Source organism: Mus caroli, unplaced genomic scaffold, assembly GCF_978045245.1.
Source record: "Mus caroli unplaced genomic scaffold, Mus_caroli_1 scaffold_9, whole genome shotgun sequence".
NCBI lineage: Eukaryota > Metazoa > Chordata > Mammalia > Rodentia > Muridae > Mus > Mus caroli.
Window position 1 is genome coordinate 16,477,857 of NW_028227264.1, and position 15,504 is coordinate 16,493,360.

The following is a 15,504-nucleotide window of genomic DNA, read 5'->3' on the forward strand; positions in this document are numbered from 1 at the left end:
AAAACAACAAAAAACAAAAAACAAAAACAAAAAAAGAAAGCAAGAGACAGAGAATGCCATCACTGTATATATATGTGTGCGTGTGTGTGTGTGTGTGTGTGTGTGTACATTTCAGAAGCAAGAAAGAGGAGGTTCTGTTTTTATCTCTGTATTTAAAATTCCTTTAGGGTACATTATTTCTGCCTCCTGTCAGTGGATAACTTTATGAAGCATACAAGAAGTCTGTAAACATTGTCAAGCCCTTGCATTCCATGGTATATTTTGCAAGAGTCACCGCTACATGCAATCTGCTGGAGTAGTTGCTTTCAGCTCACTGTACTAACAAGTAAATCTTCATAAAGGTAGAGGGGGATTGCAACTGTTGGATGTGGGCTCTCTTCCTAAGCTGTCTGTGTTGTGTTCTCTCGCATCCAGACATGAGAGAAGTGGCTTGGGAGTTGACAGTGAACCCTAGATCCTTTGGCATCCTGCCTAAGACCTTCACTGACCACCATGGAGCTAGGAATTGCCACAGGAGTCAGTGTGACTGCAGTTGCCAGAGGCTACAGTGAGAGAGCAGGTCCACATTGGGCACTTGCCCATCTGTTGTGCCATTAGGATTTTTCATTTTTCTTTTTTAAAAATACATAGCTTTAGAGACATTACCACAACTGAACATCCATACTTAAAAGGCCGAGGATGGCTTCATTAGTGAGGACCTCAAAGATGACCCTTCCTTCCAACACTCCAAGAGAAGTGCACAAGTGCTTTCTGGCCTTCACAAATCACCTCTTATGGCTGGACACGTTTCTAGTGTTTCTGTTTTAATAACTATAATTTATGTGGCTCTGAATGGCTAGAGCTATTCTGGTAGGAAGTTTTTCTGATGAACTATAGAAAAAAAAAAGATGTCAGACTCTCAATGCATGAAAGAAATGGCACTAACAAATTTAACAAGGTACCTTGGCATTGTCAGAGTAATTTCATAAACATTAGCGTCCCTCCTGAAGGTTTTGGACCCTCTTATAGGGAAAAAAGGATGCATACTATCCTCTACATGGTTCCAGAATTTAACTATTTATGGGCTTTTTACTCAGGTTGAAGTAGAAATTTCTGGTGTGTCATGTGATGCAGACTCATGTGATGTTCTACTGAGGCTAGACCCAGGAGAGGACAAATGATGTTTGGAGAGAGTCTAAGTAGAACTCAATGGACAGTGGTGGGGTTCTTGCATATCCAGCTTCATTAGTCTCTCTAGTGATCTTCACTTCTTTGAGACAAGCATCACAGAGACATCCTGGCAGTCTGGATGCTCCTGGTCACTGTAGTATGTGGATTCAGTGGAGGCCTGGCAGTTTCTGATGGATTGTGCTACCATTGCTGATTCGTGTTCAGTGACAGTTTTGAATGGGACTGTTGGTATCCTGCCATTACTGATCTGGACTGCTGGTATCCTGACAACAGAGATTGGAATTGGCCCCAAAGAACTACTTCTTTTTTTTTTTTCTTCTTCTTTTAAATTTTTAAATTAGGTATTTTCCTCATTTACATTTCCAATGCTATCCCAAAAGTCCCCCATACCCTACCCACCACTCTCCTACCCACCCACTCCCACTTCTTGGCCCTGGTGTTCCCCTGTACTGAGGCATATAAAGTTTGCACGACCAATGGGCCTCTCTTTCCACTGATGGCCGGCTAGGCCATCTTCTGATACATATGCAGCTAGAGACATGAGCTCTAGGGGGTACTGGTTAGTTCATATTGTTGTTCCACCTATAGGGTTGCAGATCCCTTTAGCTCCTTGGATACTTTCTCTAGCTCCTCCATTGGGGGCCCTGTGATCCATCCAATAGCTGACTGTGAGCATCCACTTCTGTGTTTGCTAGGCCCCGGCATAGTCTCACAAGAGACAGCTATATCAGGGTCCTTTCAGCAAAATCTTGCTAGTGTATGCAATGGTGTCTGCGTTTGGTGGCTGATTATGGGATGGATCCCCGGATATGGTAGTCTCTAGATGGTCCATCCTTTTGTCTCAGCTCCAAATTTTGTTTCTATTAGTCCTTCCATGGGTGTTTTGTTCCCAATTGTAAGAAGGGGCAAAGTGTCCACACTTTGGTCTTCATTCTTCTTGAGTTTCATGTGCTTTTTATCTTGTCTTGGGTATTCTAAGTTTCTGGGCTAATATCCACTTATCAGTGAGTACAGATCATGTGAGTTCCTTTGTGATTGTGTTACTTCACTCAGGATGATGCCCTCCAGGTCAATCCATTTGCCTAGGAATTTCATAAATTCATTCTTTTTAATAGCTGAGTAGTACTCCATTGTGTAAATGTACCACATTTTCTGTATCCGTTCCTCTGTTAAGGGGCATCTGGGTTCTTTCCAGCTTCTGGCTATTATAAATAAGGCTGCTATGAACATAGTGGAGCATGTGTCCTTCTTACCAGTTGGAACATCTTCTGGATGTATGCCCAGGAGAGGTATTGCTGGATCCTCCAGTGGTACTATGTCCAATTTTCTAAGGAACCACCAGACTGATTTCCAGAGTAGTTGTACCAGCTTGCAATCCCACCAACAATGGAGGAGTGTTCCTCTTTCTCCACATCCTCACCAGCCTCTGCTGTCACCTGAATTTTTGATCTTAGCCATTCTGATTGGTGTGAGATGGAATCTCAGGGCTGTTTTGATTTGCATTCCAAACAGGTCTACATCTTTTCTCCCATCGCTTCAAACTAGAAGAGTGGTCAAAGTGTCCAAGAACCCTTATTAAAGTAGGTTCTGAAAAATCTAAACCTACACATGTAATGGCAATGTTTTCTTTTGATAAAATTCATCTGTGTCCTTTGGAGAAACCATCTGTGCCATGCATTTGAGAGCTAATCTTCCTGTGATGGTGTTAAAAGGCACAGCCTGAGACACTCTGGTTGTGGGTCTTGGGTCAGTTTCACCCAACTGAGAGGATGCTTCCATCAAGTATCTTACTAAACAATTACCTCTACTTCCATGGCTTCCACATCACCACACCAAGACTTCTTGCCACATCGACTTGCAGTGAAGACTCTATCCTCCTGATCAAGAGGGTTATAGTTTGGGTATAAAATGGCCCCCAGGCACATGCGTTTGAGGCCAGGTTTCCAGAAGACAGTGCTAATGATGCATGATCTATAGTGAGACCCTAAGCCCATCGGTAAGTTTGTTCATGTGAGTCCCTGGCCCTTTCTTCTCTTGGCTCCACTCTTTAGTCTTTACTAGGATGCTCAGTCCCACTGTACATGTGCCCAGAAGCCATGGTGCCATCTGACCATGAACCAAAACTCCTGAACTATGAGCCCACATAAATCCTTCCTCTTTAAGAGGTTTCCCTTGTAGTCACAATGACAAAGGGCATTTAATATAAATAGTGACATGTAGAACATATAGTATAATGAACGGCTATGGCTCTTTCAATAGTCAATCTGTTTTGTCTTTATGTAAGAAATTCCAGTGTTTTCCTCCTCTCAAATGAAGAGCAGTAGCTATTGTAGAATCATTTAAACTATCATAAAATCCTGAAATTTTCATTTGTGCTAACAAAATCCAAAGTTTTAAACTAGCCTAATCTAAATAATATAAAATTCTTTTTTTCTTTCTTTCCTCCTTTCCTTTTTAAAATTATTAGTTTTGGCTTTTGAAATAGAGTTTCAGTAGTTGCAAAGGTTGGCTTGAAACTCATTACTTAGCCCAGGCTGCCCTGGAACTTGGAATCCTCTTGGTTCTACCTCTCTAGTTCTGGGATTATAGGCACGAATCATCATGACTTGTAGAGTTCTATTTTAATATGTGCTGATTAACTTAAGGAGTGCCAGGGTTTTTCACAGAAATGCTGCATCCAAAGACCTGGAGCTCTGGCAATAGACTGTCCTCAGGGCATAAGCTTTAGGATAAGGGTCTTACGATTTAACTCCTTTTAATGCAACATAAGAAATAGCTTCTGGTCAGCTGCAAAGTGCTAGACAAAGGCAAATATTAAGGTACAAAAATGTAGCCACTGCTAACTCAAATATCATATCATAATAAAAGTATGTGAGCCCAGGATTGGGGATTTAATTTAGTGGCAAAGTGTTTGCCTGGAAGCTCAAGGCCCTGACTTCAGGGCCTTCTCGGGCAGGGAAAAGGATATGAACCTAAATAATGAATTGTATTTGTTTATCTTTTTATTTTCAATGCCTTTGTGCATTATAGAAGAAAGGTGGTAGAATGAGGAGATAAATGAATGAGGAAATAAGACAAGATAAATAATGGGGTCGGTAGCACTGTGATGGAGTGTTTGCCTAACATATGGCATCCCCAGCTCTCTCCCTGCTACGACAGAAATGATATCAGCAATAAGAAAGCAGTACTCCCGCACTTCCTGTATGAGAGGAAAGGAGCAGGGCATGGAAGCTGCAGGCTGGGAACAACAACTGAACTTGAGTTTGAAGATGGTAAGAGTCTCTTAAAATAAATAGGGCAATGGACAGCATAGTCAGGAAGAAGGGCCATGAAAAGAGGTATGCTACACAGCAGGGAAAGAAGCTGTTGGCTGTGTTCTCCTTGGGCAGTTGATGCAAGGGGTGGAATGCTATTTACAGCTGATGTTAGCTCTCATTCACTCTTTCACCATGGAGGACACAGATGTGTCTGCTCCCAGCTTCTTAAAATTTGAAGATTCTCCTCTCTGTCTTTTCACTTATTTCATCTGGTTCTTAATTTTGGATTAAAAAAAAATAGTAAGAAAGTATAAAAACTAGAACCTGTCAGAGACAGAGCACACAGATGGTGAACCTGATATTCAGAACTGCTCAGTGGTTTGTCAAGGGCCCTCAAGGTTCCTTGTTTTGCACACTTCATTCTGATGTGACCATGGACCTTCAAGACTGATTGGATCATTATCAGTTTAAATAAAATTGATTAAGAAGGACTGTATTAGATCAAGTTGTTCATGAATTCAAATCTCCCTTCCAGTCTTTAAATTACTTGTAGATCAATACAAAATATGAAACATTAGCAATAAGAAAACAAAATCAGGACTATTGCGTCGCAATTTTTCATTAAAACGAATTTTAATATACAATCATGATAGAAGAACCATCTTTGTATTCATTTTATTAGATGAAACTATAAGACTTTACTTATCTTTGAATGAATCAGACTGGTTTTGAATAATTACCTGTATGCTGTCAGTTGCTATTCATAACAGCATAAAGTTAACATTTTTTAAGGGAAAGAACAATTTCATGACTAATATAACTATGAAGAAAAGATATCCAGCCTCCTAATAAAATAGTAATGCTGCAAGCTCAGCGCCTCATAAAACATTTATGACCTTCAGCCAGTAAAGTGTGAGCAGAGATTTAAATGTTGTCGCTTGGTGGCAGAGAGGAATGTGCATGTAAGCATCACCAAAAAGCCCGTGCACTGCAGCATGGGGCAGGAAAAGAGGGCTCCAATGTCTGCTGGTGTCCATTTTGTAACCATTCAAACATATATGGATGCTTTCTTACGGATGTAGGGAGAGTCGCCTGGAGAGGAAAGATAAACTGGATAGGAAGAGAGAAGGGAAACCAGGATAGAAAGGCTCCTTGGTAACCAGGGCCACAGTTTAAAAGAAACAATGCACTCTCCATAGTGTTGAGATAAAGCTGGGTGTGGCTGTATAAGCCAATAATCCCAGTACCAGGGAAACTGAAACAAAGATCGTAGATTTAGCTACACATGACCTTGTTAAAAGTGGAACAGGGAGGGAGGAAGGAGGGAGGGAGAGAAGGAAGGAGAGATAAAAATCACACACTTGATAAATGTTAGACTCAAGTTTCTTTCCAAAGGAAAAAGCCCACTAATGAGTTAGGAGGGTCTCAAAGATACTCCCTCAGAACACAGAATAGGCTAGGCTAAAATCTGTGAGGGGACAAAAAAGATAGATCAAGATTCAGCATAGACAGAATGTAAATTCTGAGAGATGGGGACATGGTAGATTTTCAGTATGCTTTAGAATCCTCCACAGCTGAAAAGCAGACTCTTGGATTGACGGCATGTGTCAACCCTTTAAGAGTACAGTGGAAACTCTTCCATGCCAATCCACACCTAGCTACATGCCTGAAAGATCAGTGGAAAGATGTAGCTTCCACTTCAATGACTCCATTCCCTCCACTACTCTCTCTCTCTCTCTCTCTCTCTCCACCCTCTCTTCCCAGCCTCACAAACCACAAGGATGTACAGGTTCATCCCTTGATAGTTGAGGGTGTCTATTGCCCACCCCTTAGAGGCAGGTCTGCAGCTAGTGAGAGGTGTCATTCCTCAAGATGTTACTTGGTTTTCTGACCATCCTTCAGATCTTGACAAGATTTATGTATTCTCTCATTTATGGCCAATGTGTCTCACAAAGGTGAATTTCAGCCATGGAAGCTACATGAGTGTGCATGTGTGCATGCATATGTGTTGGGGGGGGGGCTTTAAAAAGTGTCTTTATTGTGAGTTAGAAAGTGCTCAGATTAGGCCTTATCTGGCATTGTGGAACTGGTTTTGATGGTCGTGCTGCTAACAGTGATGAAGCAGATGTCTGATGACTATACAGATAAATACGTTATTTCCCAGAGGACTGATGTTGGCTACTTGCCTGGGTAGAGGAGACCTCCAGTCTGTCTCTACATTTTAACCTTTGCTCTCCTGTTCCTCCATTCTTTCACCTCTCTGCTAGAGTAACCTTTATGAACCTGTTATCAACCCCCTTTTAAAAACCAAAAATGTCCACGTAAGATACTATGCAGGCCATCTTGTACATAAAATGGTGAGAAGGTTCTTGATTAACATTTAGTGAGGGCCAGCATTGAAGCTAAAGAATTATGGACCTTTTTCTCATGCCTTCCAAACTGCTCTGAGAACTAACAGTTCCCTGCCATTCTGGTGGCAGCGAACTTACAGCTGGTGTGCAGCAGCTACAGTCCCCAGTGGAGAGTCAGGGAGGACAGCCATCAGGTGAGGGATCTAGAAGACTTAGATGCTAACACATGACCTGACAAAGACAGGATCTCCACCCAAGATCATTCTTCGAACGTGGAAATAAGCCTGTGAAAAAAATGAAAAGAACTATTGCAGAACTTAAATGTGAAAAATAAAGTAAAATCATCATGTTAGGGAGGGATGTACAAGGTGTCAGTCATCTTACCCTGAGAAGAGCCAAATCAGAGAACCATAAAAACAAAATGTGCATATTCCAAGTGACAAAATGTCAAAGTCCAGTTACAGGACATGGCCAGTGCAGAGCCAAGTAATTCTCTCTGGCAGGTGTCAGGTCAAGGAGGAATAATAGGTAATACTGTTGGGGAGAGGGGCCATGGCAGAGTTCGAAACAAGAAAAAGTTAAATCTACTTCCAACCCAGCAGTCAGTTTCTATTTCCCTGAGTTCATGCCCACTCGTTGTTCCTAAACACAAAGCTGAACAGGTTTTAAACAGTGAGGTCTGCACTGTGCACTTCCTCTGTTATAAAAGCTATCTTCATCACAGGAGATCTGGTAAACACAAAATCTAGTTGGAGACATACGACAAAAGCTGCATGCCACAGAAGGCAGGGATAGGACAGGACAGGAAGGGAAGGCATTCCCAAATCTAGCAATGTTGTGAGTGTGCTATAGGCCAACTGTAATGCTTGTTCATAGAATGATGGATGATAGATAGAGGTACGAATGGCTAGCTCATGAAACAGTAGAAAATGCACCTGGATACATGATAAAATGGAAAGTCAGATTATGAAACTCTCTTAGATAAACAGAAGGAATAATTTAAATTGCTTACTGATTGAGTAAAACCATAATTGCTTTAAAATTCTTTATTTTATTATAGCCTTGAAATTAACATATAAAATTATTTTTGTGCATTTCTATAATTTTTAAATACACACACAGTGTGCAGACAGCTACATTTTAAATACAAAATAATGCCATCACTTTTATAGCTTTAAATTTCTCCCAACCCCAATAACCATCGATCTGTTCTCCTTAAATATGCTGAGTGTTTTCTGAAGACCGTCCTGTAATGCAATCATGCTATCTGTAAGCATGGAAGACTGGCTGCTTCCACTTACTGAACTGCCTTTGAGATTTTCCCAAGTTGCTTTTCTGTGAGTAATGTTTCATGGTACTCAACAGTAATATTGGGATATTTGGGCATTTCCTTTTTTTTTTAAATTTGTTTTATGGGAAGTTTTATGAGATATAGTTCTCTAGAGTCAACATTTCTCGTTTTTAAAACATGGCTGATTTTACTTCCAAAATGATCACACTGGTTTGTATTCCCAACAGCAGCCCTATAGGAGACTTCCAACTGCCCTGGATTTATGCGCGTTATTGTGGTTTTAATTCATACTGATCACTGGCTAATGGAGTTGAAGAACTTTTTAGAACAATTATTTTTTCTGCATAGAGTCTTTGATGAAGAACCTGCTCAAGATTTATGCTTGTTCTTGTTGCTGTCTTAATATTGAGTTTTGAGAGCTTTATATATCCTGGATAAAATTATTTTCTTACATATGTACTTTGTGGATATTTTATTCCAGTTTGTTGCTTCTTTTTCCTGTCTTTCATGAAGAAAGTGTTTCACTTTGATGATGTTCCATATCACTTTTGTATTTTATGAACACTGCTTCTCATGCCATCTAAGAACTCTTTGCCTACACCAAGCCATGGAGATCTCCACTTATGTTCTCTTTCTATCCAGTTCATTGATCCACTTTGAGCAAATGTTTATAAGGAGTGAGTATTGGGTTGAGATTAAATATTTTATATTTGTTTTGGTTTTGTCTGTTGATGTTCAAATGGTCAGTTAAAATTCTGTTCTTCCTTGAATTGTTTTCATATCTTTATCAGGACTAATTTGTCACATTCCCTCTTTTAATCTACACCTTTGTCTTTTTCTAACACATACTGTGTTGATTTCCATAACTGTAAGTCATAAAGTGAAATAGTGTGGTCCATCTAACTTTACCCTGTCTTCACCAGTATATCAGCTTCTTTTGTTCTTCCCCTTTCTCTATAAATTTAATGATAGCTTGCCTATGTCTTCAAGAAAACCATGCTGAAATTTTTAAAAGAAGAGCTTTAAACCTGGCAATTAATTTGTGGAGTATGGGTAGATTTATGATTGCTAATATTTCTAACAAAAAGGAGTGAAGTGATAGCTCTTCATTTCTTAGGGCTTACATAGGAAGGATAAATGAGGTCCATTTATGTTTTTATAGTATTCTCATCTAAAATGTTTCCTGAGACAATAAACCCACTCACTCTGATGGGGGACCTGCAAAGAACAAGAAGCTTGGGTGTATACATTCGATTTGTACCTACCATTGGACCTGGTAAGATATGGATCTTCCAAGAATGGTAATTCTCAAAAGCTTACTTTTTCTTCTCTTTTTACCATAGACATTTTGCTGTAGGAATCTTCTACATCTGTGGACTTCACGGTTCTCTCCTCTTGCTTGGTCTCCCTGCTCCTACACACAGAACCTTGGAGCTCCTAGTGTCTCTTCACTACATTTGAACAGTTTCCTAAAGTTCTCAGACACCAAAAACCCCAGGGTGCACTGTGTGATGCTCAAAGTACAAAACAGGAAGCCTGGGTCTTGGTTTCCACCGTTGGGAACATTATGCTCATCCTGCACAGCCCTGCTTCTGTGACTGATACAGAGGGAGGCAAACTCGGTCTACCTGATGTACCAACCACAGTGACCCACGGTTGCCCATATGCCATGTCCTCAGATTGCACAATGCTACTCAGCCCAGGGAAATGCCTTCTTTAGGACACTAATTTATTCATACTAATACAAAAATCTAACTGGGCCACCAACCAAAGAGCATACATGTACTGTGATTTGAGCCTCCCCATCTCTCACCTTGTCTGGGCTCAGTGGGAGAGGATGCACCTAATTCTGTAAAGAATTGATGCCCTCCCCCCGGGGCATACTGGAGAGGGCTGCCCTCTCTGAGGTGAAGGGGAGGAATGAGGTGGGGAAGAACTCTGCAAGGAGGGAGAGGAAGTGGGCAACATTTGGGAAGTAAATAAATAAAATAATTAATTAATTTTAAAAAGTCATATTAATTACTTATAAAATATTTATAAGATGGGTAAGACAAAATCTATAAGTCTTGAAAGTTCTAAGTCTGCATAAAAATAATGAACATCTGGCAAGGGAGAGTGATTAGGGAGGTAAGCTGGCTGTAGGGCTGCAAATAAAAGCTTATAAATTATATGTAAGGTGGATTTTTGAATTGCTCAAGTTTCTATAAACAAAAAGGCAGAATATTGGGTTAAATCTCAGCTCCTCTGACTCTTTGCCGGGTATCAGTTCCTTATCTGCAGTAATAGCTCATGCAGATGCGCATAAACACAGGACAGTAATCCCACCAACTGTAATCCCTGTCTCTGGGAGCTGAGGCAGGCGAGAAAAAATTCAATACCAGCTAGGCAATGTGGGGGGAAATCGACAGGGGATACAGTTCAGTAGTAGAATGCTTATATGCCATGCACAGGGCCTTGAGTTCAATCCCCAGCACTCAAAGAAAAACTCACTGAAGGCTCATTCAACTATGTGAAGATCATATGAAATTTCACTTAAAAATACCTCAGTCTGCCTTGATAGAATGCCTCGTTACACATTGATACCATATCATTACAGGATCACTATAATCTACTAGGATTCGTGTTTGTTTTCAGTAGCTAGTGGGGTCACAAATCTCTGGGATTAATGGCAAATGCCATGGCAAAGTTATATGAGTCATCAACACTAAATGTGGTGTCAGGGTCATACAGCAGTACTGGCTCTCATGGGGAAAGGGCACATTAATTTATAATTGTTGGGCACAATCTCTGAATCGATCATCTAAAGTGGGACATTTCTGTACTTGACATACACTGAAATCTGACACAGGGAAAAAGAACCCAATGATTTTCTGAGCAAACCAAGGTTATAATCTCTGCACTGATTCTTTTAAAGATGTATGGTTGAAGAAAGAAATTGAATAAGATATCAGAAAATGGAAAGATCTCCCTTGCTAATGGATTGGTAGGATTAATATAGCAAAAATGGCCCTCCTAAAAACTAGTCTACAGATTCAATGCAATACCCACCAAAATTCCAACACAATTTTTCACAGAAATTGAAAGGACATTTTTCAGCTTTATAAAGAAATACAAAAAAATCCAAGGTAGCTTAAACAGTCTTGAATAATAAAAGAACTGTGAGAGGTACCACTATTCATAACCTCCGATTGTGCCATAGAACTATAGTAATAAAGACAGCATGGTATTGGCACAAGAAAAACAAGTGGATCAACAGAACTGAATTGAAGACCCAGACATAAATCTACACAAATATGCACACCTGATTTTTGTTTGTCTGTTTGTTTTTTGTTTTTTTGTTTTTGAGACAGAGTTTCTCTGTGTAGCCCTGGCTGTCCTGGAACTCACTCTGTAGACCAGGCTGGCCTCGAACTCAGAAATCCACCTGCCTCTGCCTCCCAAGTGCTGGCGCTAAAGGCGTGTGCCACCACTGCCCTGCTGATTTTTTTTTTAATAAAGAAGCCACAAATATATACTGGGAAAAGGGACGCATTGTCAACAAGTAGTGCGGGTCAACCTGGATGGCTGCATGTAGAAGAATGCAAATGGATCCATGCATGTCACCCTGCACAAAACTCAACTCCAAAGACCTCAACATAACCCCAGGTGTACTAAACCTGATAGAAGAGAAAGTGGGAGTAGCCTTGACTTATTGACACAGGAGAAGAATTTCTGAACAGAACATCAGTAGAACAGGCACTAAGATCAGTAACTAATAATTGGGAACTAAAAAGCTTCAGTATGGTGAAGGACATCATTAAGTCAAAGTGACAAGCTACAGAACAAGAAAAGATTTTTTTCAACCTAACATCCAATACAAGCAGGAATATCTAAAATGTATAGGAAATTCTTTTAAAATCTGGACATCGAGAAAACAAACAATCCAATTTTAAAATGGGTTACGGATATAAACAGAGTTCTCACAAAAGGAAACAAAATGGTAGAAAGCCACGTAAAGAAATGTTGGATTGCTGCTTCAGTACAGGGTTGCACTCGCATCTGTCCTTAACGCTCTCTTCAGTGTCTACAGCACCCTCTTTCCGTCATTCGCAGCGATCCTACGAAGTTCACCATGTCTGTTCTCAGGATCCATGGCAGAGAGACTCCCGTGGGAATCCCACTGTTGAGGTGGATCTGTACACCGCAAAAGGTCTCTTCCGGGCTGCGGTGCCCAGCGGTGCGTCCACCCGCATCTACGAGGCCCTAGAACTCCAAGACAATGATAAGTCCTGCTTCATGCGGAAGGGTGTCTCACGGGCTGTTGAGCACACCAATAACACTATTGCACCTGCTCTGGTTAGCAAGAAAGTGAATGTTGTGGAACAAGAGAAGATTGACCAGCTGATGATCAAGACAGACAGCACTGAGAATAAATCTAAATTTGGTGTAAATGCCATCCTTGGGAGTGTCCCTGGCTGTCTGCAAAGCTGGTGCCATGGAAAAGGGGGTGCCCCTTTATCGGCACATTGCTGACTTGGGCCGGCAACCCTGAAGTCACCCTGCCGATCCCAGCTTTCAATGTGATCAGTGGCTGTTCTCATGCTGTCAACAAATTGGCCATGCAAGAGTTCATGATCCTGCCTGTGGGGGCATTCAGTTTCCGGGAAGCCTTGTGCTTTGGAGCAGAGGTTTACCACAACCAGAAGAACGTCATCAAGGAGAAGTACGGGAAGGACGCCACCAATGTGGGTGATGAGGGCGTATTCGCACCTAACATCCTGGAGGGCAAAGAAGCTCAAGACTGCAATTGCAAAGGTCAGCTACACTGACCAGGTTGTTATAGCATCAACGTGGCTGCCTCCGAGTTCTACAAGTATGACCTGGACTTCAAGTCTCCAGATGACCCTAGCAGGTATATCGCACCTGACCTGTACAAGTCCTTCATCCAAGACTATCCAGTGGTGTCTATCGAAGACCCTTTTGACCAGGACGACTGGGATGCCTGGCAGAAGTTCACGGTTAGTGCGGGCATCCAGGTGGTGGGCCATGACCTCACAGTGACCAACCCTAAGCGGATTGCCAAGGCTGCAGGTGAGAAGTCCTACAAGTGTCTCTTGCTCAAAATGAACCAGATCGGCTCGGTGACCGAGTCTCTGAAGGCGTGAGTAGCCTGTGGAGGGCTTTCTGGGACCGAGTTCCCGGTGACTGGGATGATGGCAGCCAGAGGGATGCAGCAACAAGCCTTGGCTGCCTGATCCATGTTCCTTACATTTACCACTTACGCTCTGAAAGTTTGTCTCTTTGGGGAGCTTGGAGTCAGAGTGACCATAAGAAGATGGGAAGCTTTCAGAGGAGGGCAGGGCATGAAGACCATTCAACACAAGACCAGGCCAGGTGCATCACATGATCTGACTCCTGCCCTTTCTTTAGGTGTAAGCTGACCCAGTCCAATGGTTGGGACGTCATGGTGTCCCATTGATCTGGGGAGACTGAGGACACTTTCATCACCGACCTGGTGGTGGGGCTCTGCACTGGGCAGATCAAGACCAGTACCCCTTGCTGATCTGGGCGCCTGGTTAAGTACAATTAGATCCTAATAATCAAGGAAGAGCTGGGCAGCAAAGCCAAGTTTGCTGGCAGGTCCTTCAGAAATCCCCTGGCCAAGTAAAGCATGGACTGGAGATCCCTGGAGCCACCAGCTGCTAGGTCCTTTGCCCCTGATGTCATCCAGGCGGTTCAAGGCCGGCCCAGTGCGTGCCCCTCCCATGTCACTGCTTCCTGAGACATCCATACCTGACCACCAGGAACCCTGCTGGAGACCCAGCTTTGTAATCACGTGACTGGTCTGAATCATTGTTTCTGTCACCTGACTTCCCAGCTAGTGTCCGGAGCCCTCGGAACTCCAGTGTAATCTCTAAGATGCCCACTATCAAGTCTCCCCCAGTGGTTTACATGCAAAAATAAAAGCTGCAGAAGCCCCACTCCCATCCCCCACAAAAAGAAATGTTCAACATCCTTAATCGTCAAAGAAATTCAAACCAAAACTACATTGAGATTTCCTCTCATACCAGTCAGAATGGCTAAGATCAATAAAACAAATGATAGCTCATGGTGAACACATGGGGAACAAATTCATGCTGGTGGGTACAAACTTGTGTAGCCATTATGGAAACAAGTGTAGCAGTTCCTTAAGAAGCTGGGAATAGATCTACCCCGAGACCCAGCTATGCTATTCTTGGACATTCTTGGACAAAGGATGCTTTATCCTACTACAGAAATATTTGCTCAGCCATACTTATTGCTTCTACATTCATAATAGCAAGAAACTGGAAATAATTTAAATGTTCCTCAACAGATGTCTGAATAAGGAAGATGAGTCACATTTTCACAGTGGACTATCACTCCCCTGCTAAAAAATAATGAAACCATGAGACTTGCAGGTAAATGGATGGTGCTAAAATAAAAATCATCCTTAAATGGAATGTTTCCATCAAATCCCTCCCCTCAGGGCTCAGGAAACCCTGCAGAGGAGAAGGCAAAAAGAGTATGAGAAGCAGAGGGATAGAAGACACCAAGAAAATAATGCCCAATGTGGTGGCTTGAATATGCTTGGCCCCGGAGTGGCACTATTAGGAGGAAGTATGTCACTGTGGGGTGGCCTTTGAGACCCTCCTCCTAGCTGCTTGGAAAACAGTCTGCTCCTGACTGCCTTGGGTTCAAGATATAGAACTCTCAGCTCCTTCTCCAGAACCATGTCTGTCTGGATGTTGTTGTAATTCCTGCCATGATGATAATGGACTGAACTTTTGAACCTGAAAGGCAGCCCCAATTAAATGATTACCTTTATAAAAGTTGCCTTGGTCATGGTGTCTCTTTGCAGAAGTGGAAACCCTAACTAAGATACCCTCTAAACACAAGAGGACAAACCCACATATGGATTTACAGAAACTGTGGCTACATGAACAGGACCTACACAGGTCTATGCCAGACATGGCCCCAGTGATAAGAAGGGAAGTGGGCACAAGCCCTCTTTCTAAACCCAGAAGCTATGTCCAACTGATAAACACTCAGAGATGAACAGAGAAATGTACCGAGGAGCCATGTGCACAGTTCCAGCTGAGGTAGTTGTTATATTTCCACTACTGCGGATGAGGTCATTGATGTTCACAGAAGTGTCAGTACAGTAATTGATGTTCATTGATGTTCACTGACCAGTGTCAGCAGAGTAATGCATGGATTTGAATCTTGGGCTGCAAGATTAGAAAATTCTCCTTGGTGATTACTATTTTCTTGATGTGATATATATCATGGCCGATCATGGCCAAAAGACGTTTATGGAAGAAAGAGTTTATTTTTGCTTAAGGTTCCAGAAGAGGAGTCCATTGGGGTGGTAAGGTGTAGCAGCAAGTGGCTGGCATGGCCCTGGATCAGGGAGCTTTGTGATCCTATCCTCAAC

The 15,504-nt window shown here is 42.0% G+C and overlaps 1 pseudogene; it reads left to right on the plus strand.

The window, feature by feature from the left end:
- Positions 1-12,180: 12,180 nt before the first annotated feature.
- Positions 12,181-13,716, plus strand: LOC110303585 (alpha-enolase-like; annotated as a pseudogene).
- The last annotated feature ends 1,788 nt before the right edge of the window (positions 13,717-15,504 follow it).